The sequence below is a fragment of the Bubalus bubalis genome, chromosome 17 (genome assembly GCF_019923935.1).
Source record: "Bubalus bubalis isolate 160015118507 breed Murrah chromosome 17, NDDB_SH_1, whole genome shotgun sequence".
Taxonomy (NCBI): domain Eukaryota; kingdom Metazoa; phylum Chordata; class Mammalia; order Artiodactyla; family Bovidae; genus Bubalus; species Bubalus bubalis.
This window is the reverse complement of record NC_059173.1, coordinates 24,503,047-24,515,711: the sequence shown is the minus strand read 5'-3', so window position 1 is coordinate 24,515,711 and position 12,665 is coordinate 24,503,047.

Genomic DNA, 12,665 nt, shown 5'->3' with positions numbered 1-12,665 from the left:
CTTTGCGGGTTCTTTGGTCACCAGGGTTTTTTATTTTGGCCACGAGGCACATGGGATCTTAGCTCCCTGAAAGTGAAAGTGCTAGTCGCTCAATCCTGTCCCACTTTTGGCCACACTGTGGGCTGTAGTCCGCCATGTTTCTCTGTCCATGGAATTCTCTAGGCAAGAATACTGGAGTGGGTTGCAGGTCCTCCTCCTGGGGATCTACCCAACCCAGAGATCAAACCCGTGTCTCCTGCATCGCAAGCAGATTCTTTACCATCTGAGCTACCAGGGCAACCCCTTTAGTTCCCTGACCAGGAGTCAAACCTGGAAGTGCAGAGTCTTAACCACTAAACTGCCAGGAAGGTCCCCAAATTTCCCCTTTATAAACGAACGCCAGGCAAGTTGGAGTTGAGCCCGCCCTGCTCCAGGAAGACTCCTCTTAACTAACTACATCCACAAAGACCCTATTTGCAAGCAAGGTCACGTCTAGTTACTGGGCAGTTAGGACTTCAATCCATTAATGTGAGGGGCACAAATAAAGTCATAGCACTGGCCTCTGGCCAGAGGTATAAGGAGCTAAACTCGTGAGCAGACTGAGAGCAATTGACTGCTCCATGGACCAACCAGGGCACTGGGCTTCCAGGAAACTGTCTTATTTTGAAAAGCTTCACCTCATCCTCAATTTCACACCCACTTTACAAATGAGGCTGTGCAAGGACACCCTGGGAGAGCAAGGGAACAGTTTCTCTGTTTCCCTCTGGGGAAGCTCAGAACTGTGAATTAATTACCCCATGTGTCACTTCCCAAGGCACACTCATTAGCAGTCATTAGCTCCTCACTGGGGACCACTCCCCCTCTTTGCTGTGGCTGCAGCCATGGAGATTCTGGCAGAAATGTGGGTGAAGCAAGCGTATTCTGACAGGGTGGACCAGCTCCTCAAACCCAGCTGTCATTGATGACCTGAGGGGTGATGGACAGGGGATTTGGAGCGAAGAGCATGCTATGGCCAGAGTTCCAGATGCAAGTTTGACCCCTGCCTGGCCCCCAAAGGCCTTCCACTTAAGTTCTCTATGGTACACTTTGCCTACACCTGGCTCCAGTTGCTGTGTCTATCACAAGACATGGGGGAAAGTGCTGAGCTGTGTATCTAGCCTCCTATAGATAAGAGAATTGAAAGGACTAAGGCTACATGTCCTCTGAGAGGTGTACTTTTTTTTCTTGGAGTGACCATCATTAAGTATCACAAACTAGGGGTTTAAGACAACAGGAATGTATTTACTCCCCAATCTGGAGCCCAGAATCAAGGTGTTAATCTAATTGGTTCTTGGCTATGAAAGAATCTGTCTCATGCTTCTTCCCTGGGTTTTGCTGGTCACTAGCAATTTTTGGAATCCTTTAGCTCTTTCCAAAGATGGTCTTTCCAGATAAGGCTGCAGTCCCAGGTTCTGAGGGTTAGGATTTCAACATATCTTTTCAGGAAGACAATTCTACCCACTCCAGGGAGGAAGTAGTCCTGTTAGGAGGGAAGAAGTCCTTTTTTGGTATTTGCTTTGAAGAAAATCTTTGCAGCAAGTGATTTTAAGCATTACTTTGTAACCAAACTTCAGGAAGAATAATAGGGGCAGTGGACAGAATTTATTTCTCCCTAGGACTGGACAACAGGCTTCCCGGGTGGCGCTACTGGTATTGAATCCGCCTGCCAGTGCAGGAGATGCAGGTTTGACCCCTGGGTCAGGAAGATCTCCTGGAGAAGGAAATGTCACCCCATTCCAGCGTTCTTGCCTGGTAAGTTCCTTGGGCAGAGAAGCCTGGAAGGCTACATACAGTCCATGAAGCCTCAAAGAATTGTATGTGACTAAGTCGCTACGAGTTGGACACGGCTGAGTGACTTCACTTTCACTTTTCACTTTCATGCATTGGAGAAGGAAATGGCAACCCACTCCAGTGTTCTTGCCTGGAGAATCCCAGGGACCGGGGAGCCTGGTGGGCTGCAGTCCATGGGGTCGCACAGAGTCAGACACGACTGAAGCAACTGAGCAGCAGCAGCAGCAAGCACATACAGCATAGGACTGGACAAGCAGGGGTGACGCTGGCTTCAGGAGTGGTTGGATCCAGGCTTTTATCTCTTCCCTTCTCCCACTCTTGGCCCAGTCTTTGCTTATTTGACTTCAGGCTCAGGCAAAGCTCTTGCATACAGTGGCCTCCAGAAACTCTAGCCTTGGTAATTTCCCATGAAAGAAATTCTGAGTTAAAGCCAGTAAGTGTCCTGACACTTTCAGATGAAGTCCTTCAATTGATCCCTATTGGCTGGCTGGAGTCACAAGCTGAACAGAAGTCAAATTTATCACCTGCAAGATGTAATGTCCAGGCCTCCATCACAGGCATCTTCCTCCAACCCTGGAGCCCGATTAGTGCCAGGGGGAGAGATTAGTGCCTTGCTGTCTCAACAATCAACTTACATTTTTTTATTTCCTGTATCTTTGTTTTATTTTGTTTCTGATTGAGGTGTGAAAAGTTCTAGGTTCAGTTGAAGTTTCTGATGAAGAAACACAAGTGAGATTTCTTTCAGTGATAAAATCTGCATATTTGTATTGCAAACAAGGTAACTAAAACCTGATGTGAATTCCTCCCTTTTTGGCTTAAAGAATATCTTTTATTCAGTATGAAACCTTTATACTGTATGTTCCACACATTGAGAATAAATGTATAAGGGACTTCCCTGGTGGTCCAGGAGTTAAGAATCTGCCTTCCAATGCAGGGGAAGTGGGTTCCATTCTTGGTTAAGGAACTAAGATCCTGCATGTCTCAGGGCAACTAAGCCCGAGTGTCGCAACTAGAGAACCCCTCATGCCACAATGAAGACCCAGCACAGCCAAAATTTTAAAATAAATAAATAAAATTCAGCTTTAAGTAAACAGAATAAATGTACATTAAATCTTGGTTTAAAAAAAGTAAAGTGAGAAAGGACTAACTTCCAAGGGAAAATCAAGATATTTTTGCAATAAAAATGGATGTTTGCCCTGCAAAGCAATGGATCTCCTTCCTCCTTTCACTGCCTTTTCCTGGCTTCCCCAACCCCAATTCCATTCCCATGAGTTTTGCTTTCTGGACATTGAGGAAGACTCTGGAACGGCATGTACAGGACCCCAGAAGATTGAGGTCCAAGCTGAAGGAGAGACAGCAAACACCCTTCACAAGCAAACTGTGTGAATCCACCGTGGAAACCCATCTGTCACCCTTGGCTGGGTGCCCAGTAGAGAGTCCTGGGGGCATCAGGCTCTGGGTCACCTCCTCTGTCCAGGACTTTCAGACTTTGAATGTCTCATGACCATTTTCCCCTGATGTTCAATCAAGTCCACCAGTGATGCTGATGGACTCAAAGCACGATGGCCAATGTTTGTTTTATAACTCTAAAAGCTTCTGTCTTGTTCTCCTCTGCTTCCCCTACCTCCAGAACATTTCATGTCTCTTAAACAAATCTACTAAGCAGACACTCAATGTTTGCTAAATGAAAATTAACAGAGGGACCTTTTAAAAACATAATTCACATCAGGTCACTTCCTTTCTTAAAACTCTCCAATAGATGATCATAAATCCTAGAATTAAATCCGGACTTTGTTACCAGCACTGCCCATCACCCCACCTTCAATTCCCACCACAGCCACACTTGGTCACTAACTCTAGTCCCACTGGTTTGCTTTTGTCTATTTTTCTGGCAAAACAAGCCCATCCCCACCTTGGAGCTTATGCCCCTTTTCCCTCTTCTTTCCAGAACTCTGTTCTCCCAGATTGTCACAGGCTGGACTCCTCATCACCATTCAGGTCTTAGCTCATAGGTTGCTTCTTCAGTGCGGCCTTCTCTAGCCACCTGAGAATAGCTTCATATCCCCTCCATTTAAGTCCCTCCCCTCCCCCCTACCCCCCAGTTATCATCCCATCTTACAGTCTTTGTATCTCCTAGACAACTCTGGCTTTGTCCTTTCCAAGTATTTGCTTCTTTGTTTGCTATATGTGTTTCCTTGTAGAAGATAAGTTCCAGAAGAATAAGGATCTAGTCCTACCTGTCTTCTGCTATATACCCCATGACTAGAGCCATGCCTAGCAAGAGTCAGCAATCAGTAAACATTTACTTGGACAGATGGATGGACGGGTGGATGATTAGATGCTTGAATGGACAGATGAATGCTTGGATAGATGGATGAATACTTGGATGGATGGATGTTTGGAAGAATGGATGAATGTTTGGATGGATGGATGTTTGGATGATGAGTGAACGGATGAATGGATTGATGGATGCTTGAGTGAGTGGTTGTTCGAATGTTTGGACAGTTGGAAGATGGATGATTATAGGTTTGAATAGATAGACAAATGTTTGAATGGATGGATGGACAGATGGATGATTAGATTCTTGGATGGATTGATGAATGTTTGGGTGGATGGATGAATGCTTGGATGGATAGATGAAAAGAGATGGATGGATATGTGGATATTTGGATGGGTGAGTGAATGGATGGATGGATTGATGGTTGGTTGAGTGAGTGGATGTTTGGATGAATAAACACATGAATAGATGGATGATTTGATGCTTGAAAGGATAGACAAATGTTTGGATGTATGGATGGATGTTCGAATGAATGGATGGATGGGCAAGAGACAATGAATGGTTTGCAGAGCATGAATGACAAAAACACAGTCTGATATATTAAGCTAGGCACCTGGTGGGAACCAGGAACTAAACTGATGCCAGAGGCTTTTTTAATACAGTGGGGGTGTGCTTCCACTTGGATGTAACACCAGCATCTTCCCCTGAGTCTGTAGATTTGGTCACTCTGGAGGCAATAAAAATAGTTAGATGCAACTCTTGCCCTCAAGAGGAGCAGAGAAGACAATACTCCTTGTCCTCTGTTTCTATACAGACCTTGCTGGCTTGCCATCAAGGCCTAGCCCTCTGCGAGTGAAGCATGGTAAGAATTAAAACATCCCCCCCCTTTTCCCAGATCAACCTCACTGTGCGGAGGTCTTCACTTGAGTCAAAATCTTGCCAGTCATGCTCCATTCAATCAGAATTTCCAGAGTCTAGTGAAAAAAACACATGACATCTCTCTGGCCTTTTCACATCCCCCAGGAAAGGAATGGGGTTACCTTCTTTGTGTAGAGCCCCCACATCCTTGGGGCATGCTTGGACACCTGCTCAATACATTTCCCAACCAGCCCTGCAGTTCAGTTGGGTCTGCATGACTAGCAGCTCTGGCAAGGACTGTGAACAGTGATGACAGGTTGCTCCCAGCAGGGCAGTCAGGAGCCAGGGTGAGTGACCTGTGTGTGCTCTCCCTTATCCTGCCTCAGTGACTGGGAAGACACATGTTTGGGGACTTTTTCTTTATTAAAATATAGTTGACTTCTAATGCTAATTTCTGCTATACAGCAAAGTAATTCAGATATATATATGTATGTATATTCTGTTCCATATTCTTTTCCATGGTGGTTTATCACAGGGTATTGAATACAGTTCCCTGTGCTCTACAGTAGGACCTTATTGTTTATCTGTCCTATGTATAGTAGCTGGCATCTGCTCACCCCAAACTCCCAATCCTTCCCTCTACACCCTCACCCCTTGGAAACCACCAGTCTGTTGTCTGTGGCCACGATTCTGTTTCTGTTTCCTAGGTAGGTTCATCTGTCATATTTTAGGTTCCACATATAAGTGGCATCCTATGGTGTTTGGGGAAGACACATGCTGATATGTAGCGCCACCGGTTGGAGGGAGCCCAGGTCCCCAAGGACCCAGGGACACATGGGAGGTTCATGGCCTTAGAGAGGATGGGACCCTCCCAGACCCTTCTGGACAAGAAACAGTCTTTTATTCTGTTTCACTGACTGCTGTTCTGGTTTATTTACAGCAGTACCTACTCCTGCCTGATTAATGCACTAGCCATTCGGTAGAAGTTTCTTGACTTATTGAGTGGCTGGATTCCGGGGAGCTGACCTTCCTGTAAAGATGGGAGCACAGAGGGAGGGGGACCGGATTCATGCCAAACCAGGTTCTTTTTCCCCTTTGAGGGTCCACGTGACTTGGATGCTCATGCAGGCTTGGCCTGAAGGAGCGGAACAAGCATAGCATCTTGAGAGGGACGAGGTCTCTCGAGGCCTAATTGGGCTTCTTATCACCAACTTGAGGGAAACGACCAGGGACTTTCTTGCCTGTGTCTCGTGGCTGGTGTGAACTAATTAGGCGGCTGAGAAAGGAGCGTCTCTGCTTTGCTCTGTCTGTGACAGCGTCGCTCAGCAGCCTGACCTTCCCCAAAGGCCTCTGTGCTGGTTGATTGTCCCAGCTCCACTGGTGGCCGCGCTCCCAAGCTGCTGTTTGAAGCACACATATCAGTGATACATGGGGATGTGGGTACTACAGTCCTAAGGAGGCAAGTTCTGCTCAGCCATCCCTCCCAGCTCCTGTCCCAGCCGCTCAGACCCACCAAGCAGCTTAAGGTCAGGAAACAGCAGAAGGCAGCTTGGGTCCAACTCCCACTCCTATAAGCGGCGGATGTGGGCAGACATCCAGGCTTAGATCTCCACGTGGCCTCAGTTGCTGGGAGGAAAGCTGAGGTTGCCTGAAATCTCCTGTGTTTCCGTGTGGATGTTTGTTTGTCTGTTTAAATGAATTTGTCTGTGCCGGGTCTTAGTTGCAGCATGCAGGATATTTAGGTATGGTATGTGAACTCTTATTCGCAGCATGTGGGATCTAGTTCCCTGACCAGGGATGGAAACCAGGCCCCTACATTGGGATCACAGAGTCTTCGCTGAACCACCAGGGAAGCTCGCTCTTGCTGCTGTTCGAAGCATTTCATGCTGCTAAGATCAGATTCTGTAAGGTATCCGGGAACCGACACAGCCAGCCTCAATGCATCTGACCTGCAATATGGAGAGGATGCCACCTGGCTGAGGGCCACTTCTTTGCCTGCACCCCTGTATCTCTGGCAATATAGCAGTGGTCCTGCCTGGAAGAGTTTCTGTGGACCCCACTCCTGTGCTTTGCTTAGTGCCCACTGCTGCTTTCTGAGGGACCACCCTTTTCATAATGGAGCCAGAGAAACTCACTTCCTGCCTACTGACCTCAGCTGACCCCATTTAGTTGATTGGAATCTATGCTTTCTGCTTATTTTTAGTTTTTTTATTTAAAAAAATTTTCATTGAAATATAGCTGATTTATAAAGTTTCATTTGGACAGAAAAAGTGATTCACTTTTTAAAATTTGTTTAATTGTATGTTTTAAAATTAGGATTTGGTTTTTTACATATAAAAAAACCAAAGGCTTCCCAGGTGGCTCAGGTGGTAAAGAATCTGCCTTCCTATGCAGGAGACCTGGGTTCCATCTCTGGGTTGGGAAGATCCCCTGGAGGAGGGCATGGCAACCCACTCCAGCATTCTTGCCTGGAGAACCCTCATGGACAGAGGAGCCCAGTGGGCTATAGTCCATGGGGTTACAAAGAGTCAGACATGACTGAGCAACTAAGCACAACACACAATGTGCATGTGAATATGTGAATATAATACATATATGTTCCTTTTTAGATTCTTTTTCATTATGTTATTACAAGATATTGAGTATCTTGTGCTATACAGTATGTCCTTGTTGGTTATCTAATTTATTCCATAGGGTCACAAAGAGTTGGACATGACTGAGCAACTGAGCACACACATGCATTCAGTGTGTATCCGTTAATCCCAAACTCCTTATTTATCCCTCTCTCCCCACTTTCCCCTTTGATAACCATAAGTTCGTTTTCTATATCTGTGAGTCTATATCTGTTTTATGGTGGTTGGTGGTTTAGTGTCTAAGTTGTGTTCAACTCTAGTGACCCTATGGACTGTAACCCACCAGGCTCCTCTGTCCATGGGATTTCCCAGGCAAAAATACTGGAGTGGGTTGCCATTTCCTTCTCCAGGGAATCTTCCCAACCCAGAAACTGAACTCGTGTCTCCCACATTGCAGGTGGTTTCTTTACCACTGAGCCACCAGGGAAGCCATTTTGGTTTTATAAACATGTTCATTTGTAATCATTTTCTTAGATTCCACATATAAGCAATATCATATGATACTTGGCTTTCTCTACCTGATTTCATTTAGTATGATCATCTCTAGGTTCATCCATGTAGCTACAAATGGTATCATTTCATTCTTTTTTATGACTGAGCAATATTCCATTGTATATATGTACCACATCTTCTTTATCCATGGATATTTAGGTTTTTCCCATATCTTGGCTATTGTAGATCATGCTGCTGGGAACATAGGGGTGGACATATCTTTTCAAATTAGTATTTTCTCCAGTTACACGCCTTGGAGTAGGAGTGCTAGATCATATGGTAACTCTCTTTTTAGTTTTTTAAAGAAACTCCATACTGTTCTCCATAGTGGCTGCACCAAGTTCCACTCCCACCAACAGTGTGGGAGGCTTCCTTTCTTTCCATTCCCTCTCCTGTGCTTCCTGTTCCATGATGCAAAGGCTTGCTGTAACAGGCAAGGCTGTCATGAGAAGACCACAGCTGCCCCATTAAGATGATTGGGGTGAACTGGTAAGGTTATCCATGACATCTTTGATGAGTAGCAAGCTCTTCTTGATGTGGATGCAGAAAGAGCTGTTAAAACAAGGACATCAATAGCCCTTGATGAAGGGGAGTGTCTTGAACGGGGCATGAGTATCCTTGGGGACCCTGCAAGGTAGCATCCTCTTTGACTGACCATGAGCCTGTCACCAATTCTTTCTCCCTTTGACCACTCTCGCCACAGATATTTCAAGAGCTGAAGTTATAGAAGGTCATGGTCTCCAACCAACCACCTGTTTGAATCTTGTATCATCTACAAAAACAGATATGGGTTTTTTCAGCCTTAGAACAGTGAGAGAGTGCTGCAGCCCAGGAAACCTGGACCCTGGTGGAAGGGGAGTTTTGTAACTTCCCAGTAGATTGATGGAGGTCCTAGAAGATGAAATCCTTGCTTTTCTTTTAGCCCTATCTTTCCCCTACACCATCTTAGGAAAATATAGACCCAAGAATATCTATCAAGTCACCAGGTTAAGCTTAATATCCCATTGATATTTCAAATTTTTCAAAATCTTCATTGCTCTGAATGGAACCATCCATTTCCACTATTTGGGATGATTCTGGGCCCCCTCTGTTCTGAAGAGGGTAATCTCCTGGTCCTCCTTGGCTGGTCCCCTGCCATCACTTGCTCTGGCATCCGTGGCTGCCTCTGACACTACACCAGGCAGTTCTTGCTGCTCTCGGTGTGAATCTCTGTGTTTCCAAGAGCTGTTCTCCCAGACATGACTGTCACCTATGATTTACCACAAAGGAGAGCTCTACACCTAGCCTGGAGGGGCCCCTGGGGCAGAACTCAGGCACCGACAAATGAGAAGATTTCCCAAATTGTACTTTTCTCCATGAATAAGTAAACAAAATCTCAATCCTCCAAGTTTAAAAAAGCCTCAAGGAATATGCAAAACTCAGTGTTCTCAAAAAAGGTGTTTGAAAATAACTGTGGTTGGGAGAGAGACAGAGAGAGGAGCGAGCGAGAGAAAGCATGAGTTAAATAATGAGTCTATGACTTGATTGCCTCCTCCATGGAAACAGAAACCAAATCACCATGCCAAGAAGAAAGGGTTTTAATGAGAACTGGATGGGCCAACATTCATCTTAGACAATCTCGTTTGGAAGATCTGTGTCATTGAGAAGCATTAGAAAGTCCACAATTCTCGGGGCTGTGTGATTAGACACAGTCCAAGGTGATAATGAGCATCTGTGGTTCAAACTCAGGAGGTTTAGAGTAGGATAAAAGTGTCTGACTCTTTGTGACCCCATGGACTGTAACCCACAAGGCTCCTCTGTCCATGGGATTCCCCAGGCAAGACTACTGGAGTGGGTTGCCACTTCCTTCTCCAGGGGATCTTCTTGACCCAAGAATCCAACCCAGGTCTCCTGCATTGCAGGCAGATTCTTTACCAACTGAGCTGTGAGGGAAGTCCCTAAGCACAAGAATGGGATGATGAGACTCCCTCACTGCCTCTCTATGGCTAGATGGCTTATTCACAGCACAGGAGACCTTGCTCTGCTTCTTCCCAAATTCTGAGATGCTTTCAAGTACATGAAGGCTTTGAAGAAAATTCCCAGTCTGTCTCCAGGCCCCTCAAATCTCTGAGACAAAATCAATTAAAATGTTCCCTTTTTTTGGATGTGTAATTGAATAGACAAATGCCTGAGCTCTAGGTGTCAATATATAGATCTTGGCAAGCAGGGTAATCTATTACCAGCAGCTATTAATCATCTTTTGCACTTGCTTGAGTGGATCTGAGATACTTCAAGTTGGAGGATGTGGATCATTTGAGATTCTAGTCTTGATGATCAGGCCCCCAAGAAATCAAAGGAATTTTCTCGGAGTCACATGGCTAGGAAGTGGCAAAGCCAGTGGTTGAATCTCCTCTCTTGACTTCCTAACATGAATCATTGGTTAGGGCTACAATAGCATTCAACCCCATTTCGCACTGTGACTCCAAACTCCTTTGCAATTATCTTACTCCATTGTGGGCATACTTTCTTTAAGATCCTTTTAAGTTTTATTTTATTATTATCTTTTTTTAGTTTACTTATTTGGCTGCATCAGGGCTCAGTTGTGGCATACAGGATCTACATTGCATCGTGTGGATCTTTCGTTGTAACACATAGACTCTCCAGTTGTGGCGTGAAGGCTTAGCTGCCCAGCAGCATGCATGATCTTAGGTCCCTGACCAGGAATCAAACCCATGTCCCCTGCATTGTAAGGCAGATTCGTAACCCTTGAACCACCAGGGAGGTCACATTGTCTGCATTCTTGGTCAACAGTATAGGGAGGTGGCGGATCTTCTGCCACAGAGGTCAGAGGTCACCTGGAGAGTTCTTGAGTGACTGCACTCCTATCTCTACTGGGCACCCAGCCAGCAGGTGGGCTCAGAGTCTAAGCTTGGTTAACCAGGTAGAAAAAGCAGAGGAACCAGAAATCAAATTGCCAACATCCGATGGATCATTGAGAAAGCAAGAGAGTTCCAGAAAAATATCTATTTCTGCTTTAATAACTATGCCAAAGCCTTTGACTGTGTGGATCACAATAAACTGTGGAAAATTCTGAAAGAGATGGGAATACCAGACCACCTGACCTGCCTCTTGAGAAATCTGTATGCAGGTCAGGAAGCAACAGTTAGAACTGGACATGGAACAACAGACTGGTTCCAAATTGGGAAAGAAGTATGTCAAGGCTGTATATTGTCACCCTGCTTATTTAACTTATATGCAGAGTACATCATGAGACATGCTGGGCTGGAAGACTCACAAGCTGGAATCAAGATTGCCGGGAGAAATATCAATAACCTCAGATATGCAGATGACACCATCCTTATGGCAGAAAGTAAAGAAGAACTAAAGAGCCTCTTAATGAAAGTGAAAGAGGAGAGTGAAAAAGTTGGCTTAAAGCTTCAGAAAATGAAGATCATGGCATCTGGTCCCATCACTTCATGGGAAATAGATGGGGAAACAGTGGAAACAGTGGCTGACTTTATTTTGGGGGGCTCCAAAATCACTGCAGATGGTGACTGCAGCCATGAAATTAAAAGACACTTACTCCTTGGAAAGAAAGTTATGACCAACCTAGACAGCATATTAAAAAACAGAGTCATTACTTTGCCAACAAAGGTCCATCTAGTCAAGGCTATGGTTTTTCCAGTGGTCATGTATGGATGTGAGAGTTGGACTATAAAGAAAGATGAGCACCGAAGAATGGATGCTTTTGAACTGTGGTGTTGGAGGAGACAGACTCTTGAGAGTCCCTTGGACTGCAAGGAGATCCAACCAGATGGACATCCTAAAGGAGATCAGTCCTGGGTGTTCATTGGAAAGACTGATGTTGAAGCTGAAACTCCAATACTTTGGCCACCTGATGTGAAGAGCTGACTCATTGGAAAAGACCCTGATTCTGGGAAAGATTGAGGGCAGGAGGAGAAGGGGATGACAGAGGATGAGATGGTTGGATGGCATCACCAACTCAATGGACATGAGTTTGGGTAAGCTCCGGGAGTTGGTGATGGACAGGGAGGCCTGGCATGCTGTGGTTCATGGGGTCACAAAAAGTTGGACATAAGTGAGCGACTGAACTGAAATGAACTGAACCAGGTAGATGCTAACTAGAGCCACTAACTCTCCAACAAGCGACCCAAGGACAGAAGAAGCAGACGAAATTGCATTCACCCAATCTGGACCCACTCATCCAGTTTGTTCCTGCTAGGGAACATTTTTGCAGTTTCTACCTCCCGGTCTCCAAAGCTCTACTGCTCCCTGCCTGTTTCCAGCCTCCCCAGTGATTCTGACAGTTCTCAGTGGCCCTCCAGGAAATTATGTTTTGCTTGTATTAATGAGCATCTCAGTTTCCTGACTTCCATCGATATCTTATCTTTAAAAACTGGTCTTTCTCTTATGTATTCTGATAATAAAAGGGCTTCTCTGTTCTCCCAGAATGGCATCTGGTCCACAATCATTTGGGGATCTCTGATGCCCTATGCTTTAATAAAGTCCCATATCGTGGTACAAGCTAAGCTTGTAGTAAAAAGGAAATATTTATGTAGAGACATTTATTACAACCTTTCTCAACTTCCACACAG